We start from the raw sequence: 20,100 nt of genomic DNA, 5'->3' as shown, positions 1-20,100 counted from the left end.
TTTATTCATTCATTCATGCTCTGTGTTAACTATTAAAAGATGCAAAAAAATTAAAATATTTTCATTAAACTTCTTATCTCCTCGCTATCAACATGTAATTCAATTATCTTGCCATTACCTATGTGTCATCCTTTCAATAATCCCACTAAAAGTTTTATAAGAAACTGCAGCAGAGAGTTGGAGGATAAACCAAACCATAAATCAGAGCATCTCATTCAAACTCAAAGACAGAAACATCCTCAGGAATGTAAACTGGCCCTAAATCTTTAAAAGACTCATAAAATAAGTGTTTAAGAACCTGCAGAAAAATATGCTACAGCAGAACACTAAAAGCATGAACTCTAGAACCAGACTTCCCAGGTTGGAGACCAAGCTCTGCCCCTCACAGCTGAGCGGCCTCAACCAAATTACTCGAACAGCTCTGTGCCTGAGTTTCCCATGTGTGAAATGGGGTCAAATGATAGTACCTGCCTAATAGCATTGTTGCATGACTCAAGTGAGTTTAATATTTATAAGGTACCTAGAACAGTTTCTGGTACATAAGAAGTCCTCTGTAAATGTTATTAAACAAATAAAAGGTTTTTGTTGAATACAGGTAAGAAGCAACGTTGTGACTATTATAACTAAGAAAAAAATATTCTCTCAGGTTGAATGCATTGCCTTGATCACATTATCGTTTGCCATAGGAGCACTTTGAGTTATCATGCTTATTATTAGGAAGAAGAAACTAAGTTAAGACAAGAATAAGCTGGTAATTTCCTAAATAGAAAATATAAACAGTAGGAGTTCTGGTCCTTTGATTCTTTCGAAAAGGCTCATTTAACGCTAAATGACCCAGAAACATAAATTCACTATAGAATCTTCAAGTTTTAAGATGACACTAAAATTTTTCAGAAAGTTAGGGAGTACAATGGAACTTCCAAAAAATACCAATACAATTTTACCCTAATCTAAAGTGCAATATGATCATAAGAACTAGTCATACAAGTTTCAATGTATGTGCTGGTTAGACCACACCTTTCATTTATCCACCCAGTAAATTTGCTGATTTTTGTTTAGCTCTGTTTTTTTGTTTCGGTATATATCTGATGGTGGCCATTCAACACGGAACAAGAGACAAATAATAAGCAAATAAATATACAAATAATGCCAGGGAGTGATAAATGCCAGGAAAGAAAATAAAGCAGAGTAAAGAAGATGGAGAGTGACAGGGAGGAGGGGCAATCTGAGGTTTGGAAGACCTCTTTTGATTAGATGGACATATGAACAAAGGCCTAAATGAAGGTGGGAAGCAATACGGGTATCTAGAGAAAGTTTACCAGGTGAGGGAACAGCAAGACCCTGAGGTCTGAGATGGAGAGATGCTTTGTGTATTCAAAAAACACAAGAAGGCCAATAAGATGATCTAAAACATCCTGGAGAAGAGGGATAAGAAATCAGGTAGAAGAAAGAGCCAAGGGCAAGATAACGCAGGACTTTGTGAGTCATGTGTGGCTGATTTACAAACATGAACCTCAAAACTCTTTGAAAATTTTCTAGGGTAGGCACAGGGTCTTTGTCCCCGCCACTTGAATCTGGGTGGGCTTAAGACAGCTTGGACTATAGAATATGATGGAAATGATCATGTAATTTCAGAAGCTGGGTCATAAAAGAAGATGTGACTTCTGTCCTGTTGGATGAATCATTCATGTTTGCAGCCCGAGCTGCCATGTGACTTTGCAGAGGCTGCCACGCTGTGAGAAGTCAAGCCACGTGTAAAGAGAACATGAAGCCTCCCTTTTTCCCACTCCACCAAGTCAGCTCTCCTAAACTTTGGCTCATCCCAGCCCACAAACCTGGCATATAACTAAAGAAGTTTTCAGACGGTTGCAGCCTCCAGCCATCATATCATCCCAGCTAAGGCCCCAGATACTTTGAAGCAAAGATAAGCCATCCCTGCTATACCTTGTCTAAATTGACCACAGAATCCACGAGCATAAAAAAATGGTTGTTTTATGCCACTACATTTTAGCCTGGCCTGTTACACAGCAATAGTAATTAAGACATCATGATAAGGATTTGGGATTTTATTTAAGTGACAAGTATTTGGAGAGTTGAGTAATGTGACCTGATTTATGAAGTAAGAGACCAGTCTAGTTCTCATATGCAGAATGGTCTGCAAGAGGGCAAGAGTAGAAGCAGAGGAGCCAAGTTTGAGGCTAGTGCCATTGCCGGGCAAGTGATGACAGTGCCTGGGGTAGAGTGGTAGCAATGAATGTGGTGAGAAGTGAATTGATTGAGAACATATTTTGAAAGAAAATTCCACAGAATTTGCGGATGGATTGAAAGTTGTGTGTAGGAAGAAATAAATCAAGAATAACACCAAGGATTTAAGCCAGAGCAAGCAACTAAGTGAATAGATGTGTCATTTTTACTGAGATATCGACACTACAGGAAAAACAGGTTTGGAGAATAGAAACCAAGAGTTTAGTTTTGAACGTATAGCGTGTCCATTCAGAATCCAAATGGAGATGTTGAGTAGGCAGTTGTGTAAACGAATTTGGACCTCAGAAGAGAGGCTGGTACCAAATCACTGTATACAACTTCATGTTCCTCATTTTAGGAAATATGTTGAACACTAGAGAATATTCAGAGGAAGGTAACCAGGAGGTGGATGCTTCTGGAAGCCCCTCATTAAAAAAAAAAAAAAAAAAAAGTCAAAGGAACTGAACATAGATTGTGCAAAAACACTTGTTATGGTGAAGAGGCATTTGAGTCAGTAGGACATACCATTAGGACTCCTCTTTAAGTAAGATATTTTCTCTTAGAGATTAAAGATCTAGTGCCCATTTTCATGGAGACTAACACAAAATACCTCATAACTGATTATGTCTTCACCACAGGAGCTCCATTACCAGACACCATTACAGAGAATTGGGACTTAAGCACACCCCCAAATGACACAGCAGATGGACTGGATAGAATGAGGTTGTGTTGGTGCAGCATTCTGTAAACAAAGCAAAGCCAAGCAAAATCACATACTCATATGTTTCCAGCAAATGGAATCTTAGCCTATATAAAATTCATTATCTATTATGAGAAACAGATGTTTGTTGTTTAAACCACCCAGTCTATGGTATCTTATTAAAGCAGCCTGAAATGACCGAGACACTCCCTCTATGAATATATAGTTGGGGCCACTTATTTAGTAGTGTAATTAAGTCAGGAATGAGTCTTATGATGCTTTGAGAGAAAGAGCTTCAAAGCCACAGGTTTGAACTTACCCCCTTGTTTTGCAATCGTTTGAAAGGATGCTTTCTTGAAACCCTCTCTGCTGATATCCAAATGGCTGTCATTCAATTCACCGTCTCCTTTTCCACTGTCCTTCATACTGAATTCATCTAGATTTGAATGTATACTGAAAGTGAAAAGGAAAGAATTACTTTGGTATCCATAAAAATGTATAAAATGTCAAACACATTGCTTAGAGATAACAACAAATATTCTGAAATTACCTTAAACTTGCCGCAGATTTATTTTCTCCATAAGGGGATGAGGAATGAAAAGGAACTGAGATTGAACCCTATTTTTAAAAAGGGGTGAGAGCAGCAGTTAATAATATTTCACCGTCTAATATCAAACCTGACAGAGCAGGCGCCGCATTCCTCATCCGGAGTGCTTCAGAAACACAGCATTAACCTGAGGGTCGACTGTATCCAAACTGTACCCAAAGGAAGTTATCATAGGCAAAAACAGCAGAAACAGACATGGGCCTACATGAATGAACATGTGATTATCAAGTCTCCCCCTAACCTTGCCTGTGGATAATTTTTCCTTTCCAAAAAAAAAAAAAAACATGCCCAGAAATATCAGCCATTTGAAGTCCCAAATCAAGCACTGAATTTTCATAAGGCTCCTAGCATGAAAAACTACTCCAAGAGAATGAGGACACTAAGAACGGCAGGGGTGCCCTACCTGGGCCCACGCAGTCCTGCTCCTCTCCCGACAAGAGGAGCTCCAAGACACCTCACTGACCTCAGACTAGGAATCCTCCACAGACTCGACCGCCTGGGCCCCTGTGGAAATGGAAACTGGCCGTGTGTCTATAAAGAACCTGGAGCGGAAGCCCCCAGAGTCAGCCCCTATGGCTCTGACACGTGGACCAGCGTGGTCACTCGTTGCCTGAAATCTGCTTGGGGAGTGCTCACGGATCTTCTTCACCAGCGTCCTAGCCTTGCCTTGGCAAGAACAAGTCACAGTGATGATGGCCACTAGCAGAAGGACGCAGCCGCTGGCCAAAACACCCACCAGAACAGGGAGGGTTCAAGCTGCCCTCCCATTCGCTGCCTGATGCGTGGCTCTCCTCTCTCTTGCGGCGGCGGCATCAGCACCACTTCTGCGCCAGGTGGCGCCCGGCCCGCGGGCACGAGAAGCAGTGTGGCTGTGCACTTAGAGTGGGCCGGCCTCAGTCCCGCACCGCGATGACCGCCGTCAGCGGGCCGGCGGGCTGCGGGGACAGGCGGCGCTGCAGAGACAGCTCACCCGAAGCCGGGTGCAGCGCCAGCACCCCGGGGCCGCCGTCGCTGCCGAGGACTAAGTAAGTCGGCTCGGCGTCGGCGCCCTAGTCCTCGTCTTTTGCCTGCAGACGGGTCAGCAGGTAGCCCAGTGGCGCATCCCAGAGCAGAGGCAGCTGGGCTGAGCCATGGAGGAGCAGTGGGGCCACCAGGCGGGGCGCGTGGTAGTTCTGGTCCTCCACCTGCAGCCACACTATGGCCAGGCCCCACAGCGGCTGAGAGCAGCCGTCTAGCGCCTCCAACCGCAGCTGCATCTCCGCCAGCTCCTCGCAGTCAAAGTGCCGTCGAGCGCGCAGCTCCTGGTGGTTGGGTCCACCGAGACCTAAGTGGACACAGCGCCCCCGGCGCGGCCCACCTCGGCCTCCAGCAGCCGGTAGGTGACCTGGCCGTTGCGGCCCAGGTCCGGGTCCCGGGCGGCCACCGTGCCCAGGTAGGCGCTGGGCGGGGTGTTCTCACTCACAGACACCTCATAGACCGGCCGCGTGAAGAGCGGCGCATTGTCTTTCTCGTAGCCCACGCGCACCGTGTAGGGCCTCCTGGTGCACAGCGGGGGCGCGCCGCGGTCCGCGGTCACCAGCGTCAGGTTGTACCCGGCGATGGGCTCGCGGTCCAACGACGCCGCGGTCACCACCAGGCAGCTGCCCGCGTAGGCCCGCTGCAGCCGGAAGTGCACCTGCCAGTAGAGGGCGCAGCGCATCTGCCGGTTGGCGCCCGAGTCCCTGTCCGAGGTGCTGACCAGAGCCACCAGGCTCTCGCGCGCCGCCCACTCCGGCACCAGCGTGGCGGCGCCAGCCTCGGGCGTCCCGGCTCCCGCCGACTAGCTAGCGTCCGCTCCCCCGAGGGCAGCGGCGGCGGCGGCAGCGGCGGCAGCGGCGAAGGGCGAGGCAGCCGGCGCGCCTGGGGCGGCCAGCGGGGTGATGGCGATGTCGGGCGCGTTGTCATGGACGTCGCGGATGCGCAGGATGACCTTGCAGGCGGCAGCGCGGTCCTGCGCCCGCACGTGCAGCTCGTAGGTGTCCTGACTCTGGTAATCCACGGGCCCGGCCAGAGTGAGGCGGCCCGACCGCGGGTCGAGCTGAAAGAGGCGGCGTGCCTCCCTCTGGGTGCGGGCGCCAAAAGCGAACACCACGTCGCCGTTAGGGCCCTCGTCGGGGTCGGCTGCGTCCAGGTCAAGAAGCAGGGAGCCCACAGGCGCGCCTCCGCCAGCTCCACTTCGGCCACCTTGCCCTGCGGGAAGGCCGGGCTGTGGTCATTGGCGTCCAGGACACACACGCTGAAGACTGCCGTGGCGGAGCGCAGCGGGCGGCCACCGTCCAGGGCCACCAGCTCCAGGCTGTCGGCGGCCTGGCTCTCGCGGTCCAGCTCCTGCAGCAGCACCAGGTCCGTACACTGAGCGCCGTCCGCGCGCTTCTGCAGCTCCACGCGAAAAGGGGCTGTGCGGTTGGGCCAGGAGCACGCTCTGCAGCCCATTGGCGCCCACGTCCTAGTCCACCGGCACCTCCAGGGTGCGTGCACACGGCCGCACCCTCGAACATCTCCACCGGGATCTGGGCCCGGGAGAAGCGCGGCGAGTGGTCGTTGACGTTCCTCACCTCCACCTCCACGTGCACCAGCAGGAACTGTTCCTGCGAGAAGCTGACCACGTCGAAGACCAGCACGCACTGCGGGGCCTGGCCGCACAGCGCCTCGCAGTCCAGGCCGGTGTCCCCGACGGTCAGCTGCCCGTAGCCCTCGCGCACCCGGAGCAGAGAGCTGTTGAATTGTTTCATCAGCTGAAACTGACTTGGCACCTCGCGCTGCGAATTAAACTGGACGTGATCAGACAAAACACCGATGCTGGTGCGAGGGGTGTCTTCCTCACAGGTGAGGAAATTGACAGTATCGGTACAAAATCCTGACACTAGCAGCAGCCACAGAATCAGCAAGGACTCCAATCCAACCCTGCATGAAGTGTCAGCAGGAAATCTGAGCCTCCAGCGAGACATTTATTCCTCAAAGAGAAAAGCCAATCGCAAGCTCTGCACTAAGACTTTCAGGCTTCTCAAGCCCTCCCGAGTGCCGAGTGCTCAGTCAGAAGACACTTCTCCCCTTAGAACATCCCATCACTAAGTCCTCTCTGCTATATACTTGCTTTTCTCTGCCCCAAGCCTAAGCATGCCTCTTCAGAACCCTACCGGGGGAGCTACATACAGAAGAATATGCAAATAATCATCCATTTGGGCCAGTCCACAGTCTCTGGGCCTCTGGGCCATGCTGTTTCACTAAAGGACCCACAGAAGGGCCTGAAGAGCTGACCAGTGGCCAGGGTGGTGCAGGTGGTTATTAAGATCTCTGCACTATAAAAACACATCCTGCTTGCTTTTCCATTGTACTGGCCTCGCTTCGACAATAAGAGCAGGAATCCACAGCCACTTTATTCCTTCCTAAGCAGACTCACATATTCCCCACACAGAGGCACATTTGACCCTCTTTACCATTTTAAGATGAACGTATACAGGCTTAGTGCAATGCATCCTCTGCCACCTACAGTTACCCACCTATGTTGGGTTGTCATTTCCTATATTGAAAGATTTTTGGGAAACATCTTCTAGGGTGTCAGGCAATGTCTAATTAGGGAAGAACTGTTTTCCAAAATAATCATTTCTAAATAGTTTTTTTCTATAGAAAAGAAACCATTAATGATGAAATTTCAGCCCCTTCATCTCCTTTTATGTCAGTAATTACTTATATGTGAGGAACCAGTATCAGACAGAGAAGTCTGTCAACCACAAACCACTGTAAGGGATAGTTAAGGGTAAGAAAAAGATTCAGAGAAATATATTGCAGTCAGTCTTGTTAGAAAATTGCTGTAGACCAATTATTTTTTAAAAGCCCTTGGCTGAAGGAAACCACGGGTGGTCTGATAGGCTGAAGGCTAAAAAAACATTAAACCATCTGTCTAAAGCCCAATAAATAGTCCTGTGTTAAGTTATCTTTATGTGTGAAGTGTTCAAAATGCTAAACAGTCTCACATGTTAATGATGACATTGTTCCTCGTGCCATGGAGTCCTCATCAGTGCAGAATGTTATTTAACTAGTCATCTCAAATCAGTGAGTAGGCGGAGTTATTAATATGCCCATGCTATTCTTGTCTCCTCTATGATCTGTAATGTTATTGATTCCTGCAGGGACATGTCAGTAAATGACTTTTTTTCCTTTCATTCTGAGGAGGCAGTTTGCATTTATTTCAGTGCCAGGACATATGAATCCTGTTCTGAAAATGAGCCATCTTTGATGAGATAATTAATTTTCAGGGGTTTTCATTTAGTGAAGCATTTGGCAATGACTCTAATTATAAGTACCGGTGACTGGTATTGGGGAAGTATACTGGGAAGCATGAGTTCATTTGAGCGGGGTACTCTGAGATCCTAAAAAGAAAAAGTACTCTATTTTCCTAGATTTTTAATTTTGCCTAATGAGGCATCTGTCTGAGGAAGAGAAGAGCTCTACTTCAGCCTGGTAAGAACAGACTTCTTTTAAGCCAGTATCCTCAATGGCATGTTGGACAGCTTTCTTTCTTTCTGAGAACCGAGTATCTCTGGAAGTTCCTGGTTATTCAGCCTCTGGGTCTCAGGGAAGACAAGAGAATCTGGTTCTTCCACCGAACATCATAATTGCTATATGTCCCTTAACTGAAAACTGAATCTGCTTTAGCTGATGTCTTTAAAACGTGCCTGCTTCCATATGTATTAGCCAGGAGAGGGACCCATTTAACCACAGTCCAAGTCTCATGTCTTCCTCTTCTCCTTTAGCTCACACAGTTCCTGCCAGGCCTACTCTCAGCTAGTCTTCAGCATTACTGTTTTTCTGATTATCCATGATCAGAAAAATCATTCAGCATACTGAAAATGAAGAACAGTCCGTGACTCCACCTACAGAACATCAAAAGATCCAGATAAAATATTTTAAAAAGCAAGCAATCAAACATATTACCTCCACAAAACTAAGCATCTGGATACTTATGTTTGGAAACATCCAGCTATGATATTTAAATGCTTGATTGCATTTTCCCCCACGTTTCCTCCAGCTGTTTGGCATAAAGTAGACCATCCATGATAAGAAGTGTGCCATATTGTTAGTGATTCATTATTAGCGCTATCATTGTTTCATACTAAACAACCACCTTATTAAAACACCGCTTTATGAATGAGAGACAGCTGGAGTTTCAGAAAAGAAACATTTTTCTGAAGCAAAAATCAGTTCTGTGCCAGTAGAATAACAAGCTGAATAATACAGAAACTGTATGATCTGTCCCCCTAGGGATATGTCATCAGGAAGCTGTGTTTACAGCTCTGGGCTGCTGGTACACTCATGTTACATTCTGTTGGCTCTGTTAGATAAAAATCTGTCTCAATATTAAAAGCATTGTGGAAAAAAATTTGCTTTATGTTATGTGTTTTCCCATTTGCCAGCATATTGCCAAACTATAGTTCAAAAAAAATGTGTTTTGATCTCTGTTGGAGTCAAAGATAAAGCAAAACAAACAATAGACTGAAGGGGGATACCATACCACAGGAAGACCAAAATGTGAATGAAGCAACAATTTGTTCCTCTTAGTTTGGTTTTAAAGGGTGAGGATTTTGGTGAACTCCCTACAGAGTTTACTTTTGTTCCTAAAACAAAAGCAACAGATATGCTAGTGTTCCCCGCAAATGTCAAGAAATCAGATCTGAAAAACAGGATTTATATTCCAATCATTTAAATAAAAGATTTTCTGTGTTATTGAACACATGACACCAATGTATCCACACACTAGAGCACACTGTATGTAAAGAAATGCAACTTTCATCAAAAACATGGGAAAATATTAGCACCCTAATGCAGAATACTGTCTGTGCCTTTGCATATTTCCCCTTTCCTATTACAGAAAACCAACAACATATGTTTGGGGAAAAAATTAAGCCATAAGAAAGTTTCTAATTTGCAAATTTGGCTGGATTATTGCATCCATGTGTCAGAGTAAGCATCAAGTTATACAGGACCCTGAACTAATACTTCCCTAGGCCAGAAACAGTTTAGTGCCATTTAGAACAAATCACTGTATGTACTATACTGAGACCCATTTTCATTTCTCAACTGAACAAACATTCTGGAGACGAATGAGCAAAATATTATCAAGTGCAATGTTACTGTCTTCAAGAAGTAAGTTCCAGAAATTGAAGCTATTAAGACTGTTTGAAAGAAAACAAATCAACCTAACAGCTTTTTAAAAATTTTCTTTTTTTAAATCATTGCTTGAAAAAACTGAAGTCAATCTTCAGCAGTATGAGTCTCCAAAGCAGAGAGAAATTGTTTTAAGTTATTTCATAACAAGTATCATTATCTCACATTCTTGTTACCCCATTGTATAATCAATTTGTTATTAGGTCTTGACTATGCAGTTATTTATAACAGAAGTTATCAGCAAATTGCTGGTCTTTTTCCTGTAAAATGATTTCAGAGAAAATAATTCAGCCCTGAAGTCAGCCAAAACACCCTCTACAAGAGTAGCATAGAAACAAATGATATTTTATTCACTACTTAAGTGCTTTAACCCAGAGAAAATCACAGAAAACCTCTGTAAAATATCAACACCAATCACAAGTTCCCCTCAACATAAAATAAGGATTTAAATGACGTAGTCTTCATTTAGAAAAAAGTTTCCCGTAAAGATCATTATGTTAATAAAAATATTATCAAAACTGTGAATCTTAAATCCTACATAAAATTGCTTCTTAAACTACTGGTATTATTAAAATCTCTGCATGAAGGAAATTAAATCAATGAATAATAAAAAAACATTTTACTGGCTGGGCACGGTGGCTCATGCCTGTAATCCCAGCACTTTGGGAGGCTGGGGCAGGTGGATCACGAGGTCAGGAGTTCGAGACCAGCTTGACCAACATGGTGAAACCCCGTCTCTACTAAAAATACAAAAATTAGCTGGACATGGAGGCACACACCTGTAATCCCAGCTACTCAGGAGGCTGAGGCAGGAGAATCGCTTGAACCCAGGAGGCAGAGGTTGCAGTGAGCCAAGATCACACCACTGCACTCCAGCCTGGGCAACAGAGTGAGACTCTATCTCAAAAAAAAAAAAAAATTACCATTTTGGCTCATTAATCCAAAGTGAGTTAGTGAAATTGACTTTGGTACTTGACTTTCAGTTACTGGTTCATGCTTTGTGTCCTTCCCACTCTGCAGGCAAGAGGCTTTCTCCTTCACCAGAGAATGTATCAAAGCAAGATGAAGGATAAAAATTAAAGACTGAGGGGCCAGGTGCAGTGGCTTATGTCTGTAATCCCAGCACTTTCGGAGGCCAAGGCAGGAGGATTACTTAAAGCCAGGAGTTTAAAACCAGCCTGGGCAACATAGCAAGACCCCCTCTCTACAAAAAGTCAAAAAATAAAAATAAAAATAAAAAAGCCAGGTGTGGTGGTGTGCACTTGTAGTCCTAGCTACTCAAGAAGCTGAGGGGGAGAATCTCTTGAGCCCGGGAGTTCAAGGCTGCAGAGAGCTATGATCATGCCACTGCACTCCAGCCTGGGCAACAGAGTGAGACTCTGTCTCTAAAAAAGAATAAAAATTAAAAATTAAGACTGAGAAGCAATTTTTCATCTGTGCCTTATTTTGTCCTCATCTCTTTTCCTCTTAGCTGAGTCCCTCTATTCCTACTCTGCACAAAAGCTCATGTCCACCAGCAATTAGAACACTTTCAAGCCCTTTATCAACAGATGTTTAATCACATATTGGTAATGCAATGAAGCAAACAGCCTTGTTAGAAGAAAATATTTACACATTAAAAAAATTAACTCACCATAGTTTAGAGAAGGTCACAAGTGCCAATGACACAGACCAAGTTATAGGAAGTACAAATGAGAAACCATCTCAGAGTTTACAGATAAGTTTACCCTCAGGCCACACATGGTGGCTCACACCTGTAATCCCAGCATTTTGGGAGGTAGGCAGATCACTTGAGGCCAGGAATTCGAGACCAGCCTGGGCAACATGGTGAAACCCCGTCTCCACTAAAAATACAAAAATTAGCTGGGCATGGTGGTGCCCACCTGTAGTACCAGCTACTCAGGAGGCTGAGGCAGGAGAATCACTTGAACCCAGGAGTTGGAGGTTGCGGTAAGCTGAGATCGTGTCACTGCACTCCAGCCTGACAGAGGGAGACTCATCTCCAAAAAAAAGTGAAAAAGATCACAATCAGCCAAAATTTCCAGTAATGGAGAGAACCTAGGAATGACGTGAACAAGATGTGGAGAAGGGCAGGCACAGACCCTACAGGGACTGAGTAGGCCAGTTGGTTGCAGTGCATGGGTCAAGAACAATATGCAGAACAAGTATGAATGGATGGCATAGCTGACGAAGACCTTGATGCTAAGCTAAAAATTTTCAACACTTTTAAGACAGCAGTCAGAAACCATTGAGGTTTGTGGAGCAAAGGATTGTTGATGTGTGTTTTATTAGGATAATATGGATGATTGCCTTTCTAAACATTGATGAAATCCTTAAAAATGATTGTGCTTTATGTGAAGCTTTAAAGCAGCATCCAGCACAATGACTGCCTTGTGATAAATATTTATTAAATAAATGATCAAGGCAGTATTGTATGGTGTACAACTTTTGCCAACCTCAAAACCCCACTTAGTAGCAGAATGAATTAAAGAGAGACTGAAAGTAAAAAGAAGGTCATTTAAAGTGCCCCTGCCATCTAGGTACAGGATGTTGAAAGCCTGACCCATGAGTAGCAAGAAGTATAGGGTGAGACCTGAGAAACATTACTTAGGAAGAATTGGTAGGACTTCATGACAGATAAGCTCTGCAAGATGGAGATGAAAAAAATAAACGGTCCCAAAACTTGTGGATGGCTAAAAGAATGGTCATGCTTTTGTAGTATTCCCAAATACTGAGAAATAAAGTACTTCCAAATAGAATTCCCAAAACTTCCTTCTACTCACTAGCTGGTTGACCAAAAAGACTTCATCTCTTCAAACCTCAATGTCTTCAGGGAATAATGCCTACCTTGAGGAGTTGCTTTGAAATTTAAGGAAGAAAATGTGAGAGGAGAAAAAAGCCCAGTGCCTAGCAATTTGTGGGACTTTAGAAGACAACTGTGTCCTTTGTCATAGGCATTTCACAATACACTGTGATTTATTTATTTAAAGTATATGTCTTACCCCCATTCTGAGTCCTTCTAGGGTATGAACCATGTCTTCATCAAATTTGTATCCCAGTCCCCAGTTCAGTGCCTATAGCATAAAAGGGGATCATTAGTATTTGTGGAATACTGGTGAAGTTCCCACCATTTCATACGATTTCTGTGAAATACTTACCACATAACATCATCTGAATTTGAAACCAGAAGACTGACTAAAGGATCATAGGCTTAGCATGTGGAACTAGTATATTATATGAGGCTTCAGCAATAAGTGGAATTTGCTGAATAATATTTCAGAGTTGGTCCTGCCACATGTGATAAAATTGGTTTTTTAGAATCTCTATATTTTTTCTATATTTAATTTTTTTACCTGCAGAGTTTCTTTGTGTATAAAAACTGGTTTCTTGGATCAATTTCAAAACTGACCTATCAGGACATGAAAGACATTTGTTGTTTTTACCTGCTCAGCATCTAGTCTTCTTTTAAGAATCCATCCCTTCACCAAATTAATCATGCAAGTAGGGTACGATAGACCCCCACCCTTGCTGTTAGGATGGCCACATGACCCAGGCTTAGACAAACTAGAGCATTCCATCCAACTAGCTGCAGTGACTTATCCAGATAGGTACATGTGTCCCAACCCAGGTCCTTCTTAGCCATTGGGGATCACCTCCAGGATTATTGCTGCAACGACTATGAAAGAGATATTATTCTCCCCTGGAGTTGCTGAGTTTAGAAGATAAAGGCTGGGATGTGAAACTACCAGGTTGGGAATGCTTGCCTGAGAATAAAATCAGTGTTTTGCAAAGAAGAGCTGAGATGGCTTTTATATCCAACCATACCTGATCTCCAAATGAATTTTTCATTTAAGTGAAATAAGTTCCCCCAATGTTTAAGCCAATTAGTGGTTGGATTTCTGTCACTGACTCCCTAAACAATCAAAACAAATTCCAAATTGGGAAAGAAATTGTAAGTAAAAGACCCTAACAAGAGTGATTAGCTGAGAGGATCTAGGAGGAGGTTCGTGGAGACTTACCAATACTAAGTTGAGAGGATGATCTACATTCTTCTTAGGTGATCGCACAGCTGCTGGTAAACCGCTGCTCATATTTTGAGACACGGATTGTGTGTCTGTTAAAGCCAGAGACCAAAGAGTCAGGAATTGGAAGGGATCATATATATTTATAAGAAAAATTTAGTCTTCTACTGAACATAGTCCCTCAGAAAGCAGAAAGAGAAGAAAATATAATATCACTAAAATAGACCCTTTCTGACTGAGGCCAACAAACCAGGAGAGCTGAAAGTCAGCAACCTGGCAACTTTTAAGGACAGAATATGCAAACTTTTCTCCATCAAAGTAAAGTTAGTGCAAGAAAATGAAAGGAAAAGATAATCAAGGAGATAAGAGTGAAGCCTCACAGAGTCTTCAGCCCCACGTCTCTTCCAAACTCTCCTTAAGTCTGGCATATCTAATTGAAGAAAAATGGCAGTCAACCTTCAGCAAAAACCATCCCCTGAGATGCAACCTGGGGGCAAAAGGGGAATATTAGCTGTGACCTCCACCCCAGGAAATTCTGAATGGCCCTGAAGAGGCTCAGGGAGAAGTCATTTAAGCTGAGGGCTAAGGGCATGAACAAATCGTCAAGATCCATACTCGAAGATGAAAATCGCTAGGCTCTGAGTAAATTTGAATTATCTCCAGCTTTGATTGTGGAGTTAATCAAATGCAAATAAACACAAAACTTTTACCTGGCAAACAAGGGATTGTGACAGCTGAACCCCCAATTATAAATGGCCTGTTATGTTGGCAAAGCCCCTGAAATATCATCCTTAATGACCAGCTTAGTTGTGGTCACAAAGGACAAAAGCTAAGAAAGACCACTTTTGCGACCAGAATCTGGGGAGGCCACACTAGGAACACACACCTCCGGCAGGGTAAGGAGTTCCTGCATCTTCTGGCCAACAGGATATTCTCCTGGGCTATGGATAATGACATAGCCCACCCCACCATGTGTGGGTTTCCCTTTTCCAGATGAGATTAATTGCATTTATCTGTCATTATATTTGTTGGGGAAGGTTAACTATATCATACATACAGTCAGATTTTGAGCAGCTATGCCCAGTCCTGATTGAGGGCAATGCAAATCTTCCCAACATCTGACTTGTAGGACCCAGCAATTATATCAGTCTTTGAGCTTCCTTAAGGGAACTGGTTAAGTCACCAACTGGTGGGAACAAAGAATGTCCTAGTTAGCAAGGCCCAAGGTACAGGAACAGAGATTTTGATTTTTACCTTTCCCCTTTTCCCTCTAACTCACCCTCCCTGAGAAATGCAACTGCTCCTGATATGAAGCATCCTGTGTCTAGCTGCACTTATCCCTTCCTTGTCTTTGTTCCTCAACCAATCATTGGGTGTCTTTGTTGACTCATTTTGTGTCTGTAACGTGGCTGTCAGCCTGCCGATGAAGATTCCATTCAGTTGACTCACCCACCCTCCGAAATCCTCTTTCCTTCTCCTTTTAATCCAAGGCAGACAAGGCTCCCCCTCATGCCTGAGAATGTACCTCTTATCTGTTTCTCTTATTCCTGGCTGCCTTATTCAGGACAGCTGACAGCTTTACAAAATAGCTTCTGTCTCTCACAGATTCCTCATCAAAGGAGCCTGGGGGGATTTGGGAGCCCTTCTCAGAACAAGAGAGCAAAGGAGAGCCTGACCCATGCAAAATACAGAGGGACAATATACATTGTCTGCTTGTTCTGTCTACTCATGAAGGACAAGATTGTGTGGGTTTTTAAATCCCGTAGGTCAGTTTAACCATCAAATCCCTAACAGTAAATGCATGATAGGTGTAGAATTCGGAAGTGTTCTTTTTGCCATCAGGATTCACTTCATTCTCTTTTAATAACCTCCATAAAATTAATACCTATTAATAATAGATTTGTTTGGTGATATGAAGGCTAAAGGAAATATGTGGAGTCATGTCTTACCCAAAGGTTATGTTCTGAATGTATCACAAAGCTTAAGTATTTTATAAATTTTAAAAGTCTAGTCAACAAAAAAATTACATCACCTTCTGACCAAAAACTTTGGTATTCCCATTACCTCCAGAACAAGATGTAGTTCTTAAGCTCTCCATAAATTCCGCCCTACTTATCTTCCCACTACTCACCATCTTTCATTCCAGTTTGTGCCACAGCTCAACCAGATATGATATTCCCCCCAAATGGCTTTATTCATTCCCACCACTGTGCCTTTGCTGTTGCTATTCCCTGTACCTACAGTGCTGTTCCCTCTGTATATGCTGCTGAAATGCTATCTGCTCTTTAAAGCAGTGCTTTTCAAACATCAGTGTGCCTGCAAATCTCAAGAGGATCTTCTTAAAATGCAAATTCTGATTCAGTACATCTAGGGTAGGGTCTAAGATGCTGCATTTCAAACAAGGCATGCCATTGCTGCCCCTCCATACCTGCTCTCTGAGGAGCTAGGCTTTAGAGCTTATTCCAAGGTCAGCTCTCTAGGGAAGCATCCTCTCACTGCCTCAGCTGTGCAGCATCGCCCCTACCATGATTATTAGGCTTACCTCAGTTAGCCATTCTGCCTTACTTTAGAGCTAGGCTTCAAAATAAAATTATGATGTGGCACAATTATTCTTGTAAGCTTAGTTTTATACTTTAATGTCATAACAAGGGTGCATCATACTTTGAGAAATTACAACAGTGTCATGCTCAAAGTGGTTGTTGTTTAATGAGTGTAGATGATTAAGGCTAGACTGGATGAACCAGCATTGCTACAGACAATTTCCCTTAAAGGTGCATGTTTATAATAGACCCAGACCGGGTTTCATGGCAACAACCTGGACACTGGATAGAGCAGTGCTTATGAGTGTGGACGGATGACTTGGGTTTGAATCCTGGCACAATCGTGTCCTAATGATAGGGCTTAGAACAACTCACCTAAATTCTCTAAGTCTCAGTTTTGTTCTCTCTTATAAAATAACAATAATACTACTTTTTAGAACTACTGTAAGATGTAAATGAGATGGTGTTAATAAAGCGTTTAGCACTGTGCCTGTTGAATAGTAAGTGCTCTGTAATAAACATGAACTTTCATTGTTAGCTGCAGTGACAGTTCTTTAAGGTTGCCATGAAAATTCTAACACAGGTTTTAGATCCTTTAATCATTGTAGGGCTGCTCTTGAACACTTCCACTGTGACTCCACTGCTCTCTATAGGCTGAACAGTTATCACAAATACAGCCTGTAAGGGTTAATAACTGCAAGTTATTGCCTTGTTCTTGTATGTTAAAGCTAAGAATATGCCAATTTCAACTCTAGAAACTGACATAAAAGATTTCTAACATGTAGTCTATAAGGTTACCACAGCAACCGCTAGATGTCATCTTTAGAATGTCCCTCTGCTTTTTGAGCAGTAGGAGCTGTAAAGTATATACATTCGCCCATCTACTAAATAACTGGCTCACATACAGTCTTAAGAGTAATTATAACCACTTATGCATCAACATAACAACTACAGCATATATTTTTAAGTGCAAACAGGGACAAGAACTTTCTCAATATTTAATTTCTATGTTTTAAAATTTATCTGTTAGTATGGCCTTTTTCTTTAAAATTAGTGAATTGCAATTAAATTTGCTTAAAAATAAAAATATTTGCAAATATTGTTTATCCTTCTTTTGAATGTCACTTATTTTTTTCCTCTTAGCAAATTTTTTCATGTCATTTGAGCAGTTGCTTGGGATTCTACCCTGTGCCTATATCACAATTTTACTCTCCCTTTGCTGTTGAACACTGCATTTGTTGGGATTCGATTTGGCTATTTGTGACAGGAAATTTAAAATACAGTTGCTTAAACTAGAATGAGGTTTAAATTTCGTCATGTAAAATAAGACTCCAGGCTTGTATGGTTGATTCCCACAGTGTCAGGACCCAGAGTCCCTGTGTCTCGCTGTTCCATCATCCTTAGAGTGTTGCCCCATGTTCCAACATGTGTGCTTCAAGTCCAGCCATCACATTCACAATCCAGTAGGCTGGAAGAAAAAAGGTCAAAGAAAACCTCCCTGTAAGGCAAGTTCTTAGAAGTCACACAAAATATTGTGAATGACCACAAATGAGATGTAAAGGAGGGCCAAGGTATGAAATGCATTACTGGGCAACAATGTACCCAACTACAACCCAGGATTCTTATTGCTAAGGAAGAAGAGATGAGAATGTAAGGAAAACAACAGTCTCTGACACAGACATTGAACTTGTTTTCAATTTTTTGCTATTGTGAATAATGCTACATCCTTGTGCACACATCCATACACACGTCTCTAATAATTGCCTTGGGATAAATTCCCAGAAGGAGAATTGCTCAGCCCAAGAATATGCCAAGAGTTTTGATACATATTGCCAACTGGCTCTCCGGAAATATTGTACTAATTTCTGCTCTCATTAGAAATGCAAGCTGGGGGGAGAAAATGCTGTTATAAGATTTAATTTAATTTGACTGTTCAAAGATTCCAAACTTTCTGCAAGGAAGATAAAGATCCCCACATCTTCGGGAAGCTAGTGATTGAGAAGATTTCAGACAAAAACTCAGTGCCAACTGAAAAAGCCTTTTTCTATCTAATAGCATCAAAGGAAATGCAATTTAAGGCCTAGCAACAGAAAGGACATTGTTAGTTTTGGTTATTGAAAATATTTTCAAAGGGGTAAATAGGAAGAGAAACAGCATAGTATAGTGGAAATGTTATTGGATTTAGTGCCGAAATATCTGAGTTTTGAATCCCAGTTTCCACCGTACTATGACTCTAGACAAGATATTTAAAACCTCTCTGAGGCTCTTTTTCTTTAATATGAAGATGGGGTAGTTAATGCCTTTCTCTCCTGCCTTTGTGAAGTTTAAATTTGTTAATGTGTAAAGGTTTAATTATAGTTGTATTTGAGCTAAAAGTCATGTTCTCCTCAAATTTTATGATATTTTTATTCAATATTTCATATTCCTCATAACTGATTGGAGATGAAAAATAATTCCTTTTTTCTTCAGTAAGAGGACCATTCAATGAGGCATTCCTGAAGGCTTTATTTTTCTTACTGTTGTTTTGTTATTTTTATTGATAAAGGGTGTTTATTTTTTAACCAACTTTTACATACAATAAAATGCATATATTTTAGGTGTACAGCTCAGTGAGTTTTGGCAAGAGTATACACCTGTATCTGTTGCCACCACGGTTAAGATGCAGATAGAACACTTCCATCATCCCAGAAAGTTCCTTTAGTGCCACTTAGTAGTCAGTCCCACTCCAAGCAACTCCTGATCTGAATCCTATCACTGTGTTACTTCTACCAGTTTTTAAATTTCATATAAATGGAATCATACAATATGTTCTCTTTTGTGTCTTTCTTCTTTCACTCTGTATAGTATTTCTGAAATGCATCCATGTTGTTCCATGTATTCCATTTTTGTTTGCTTGTTGTTTGTTTTATTGTTGAGTAGCATTCTATTGTATGAATATACCACTTATGTTTATTATTCACCTGTGTAGACATTTAAATTGTTTACAGTTTTTAGCTCTTAGGAATAAAGCAGTTATGAACATTTGTGTACAAGTGTTTTTGTGGACATGTTCTTTATCTTGAAGACAGGGGGGTAAATACCTACAAGTGCAATTGCTGGAGTATATACTAATTGTATGCTTAATTGTATAACTGTCAAACTATTTTCCATCATGGTGTGCGATTTTACATTCCACCAACAGTGTGTGAGGCTTCCAGCTGCTCCACATCCTCACTGGCATTTTCTATTTACAGTCTTTTAAATGTATTACATTCAGGTATGTGTAAAGTGATATCCCACCATGGTTTTAATTTTCATTTCCCTGATGGATAATGATGTTGACCATCTTTTCATGTCCTTATGAACCATTTCTATATTTTCTTGGTGCAGTGTTTGTTCAAATATTTTTCCTGTTGTAATGAATTATCTTCTTCTTAACCTCTTATTAAAGTGCAAAAGTTCTTTGTGTCTGTTGTGAAGTGCTAAGTCTTTTGCCATTTTTAATGAGTTGTTTGATTCTTATTGTTGACTTGTAAGGGTTTTTTGTATATTCTGATCACAAGTTATTGGTCAGAAATATTCACTGAATTTTTTTCAGTCTATGATTGCCTTTAATGATGTACTTTGAAGATTTTTATTTTTATAAAGTTCAAATTATCCTCTTTTAAATTGATTATTAGTCCTTTTTGTGTCCTATCTAGAAAATCTTTTTCTATTCTAACTTGACACAGATTTTCTTTTACTCTATTTTCTAGAAGTTTGATAGTTTTAGCTTTGACATTTAGATCTATGATCCATTTTAAT

At 42.3% G+C, this 20,100-nt stretch overlaps 1 long non-coding RNA gene and 1 pseudogene across 1 annotated transcript in view; both read right to left on the bottom strand.

Annotated features, from left to right (window-relative positions):
- Positions 1-3,262: 3,262 nt before the first annotated feature.
- Positions 3,263-6,538, bottom strand: LOC129526267 (protocadherin-8-like; annotated as a pseudogene).
- A 6,217-nt stretch (positions 6,539-12,755) lies between these two features.
- LOC129526505 (uncharacterized) overlaps positions 12,756-20,100 on the bottom strand; it is a 33,902-nt gene continuing 26,557 nt past the window's right edge. The window contains exons 2-3 of the long non-coding RNA XR_008671165.2: positions 13,775-13,869; positions 12,756-12,829 (exon numbers count right to left, since the gene is read on the bottom strand). This is a non-coding gene — a long non-coding RNA (uncharacterized lncRNA). The remainder of the gene's footprint in view (positions 12,830-13,774; positions 13,870-20,100) is intronic.

This window comes from Gorilla gorilla, chromosome 14 (assembly GCF_029281585.2).
Source record: "Gorilla gorilla gorilla isolate KB3781 chromosome 14, NHGRI_mGorGor1-v2.1_pri, whole genome shotgun sequence".
NCBI lineage: Eukaryota > Metazoa > Chordata > Mammalia > Primates > Hominidae > Gorilla > Gorilla gorilla.
This window is presented reverse-complemented; position numbering and strand designations above follow the sequence as displayed.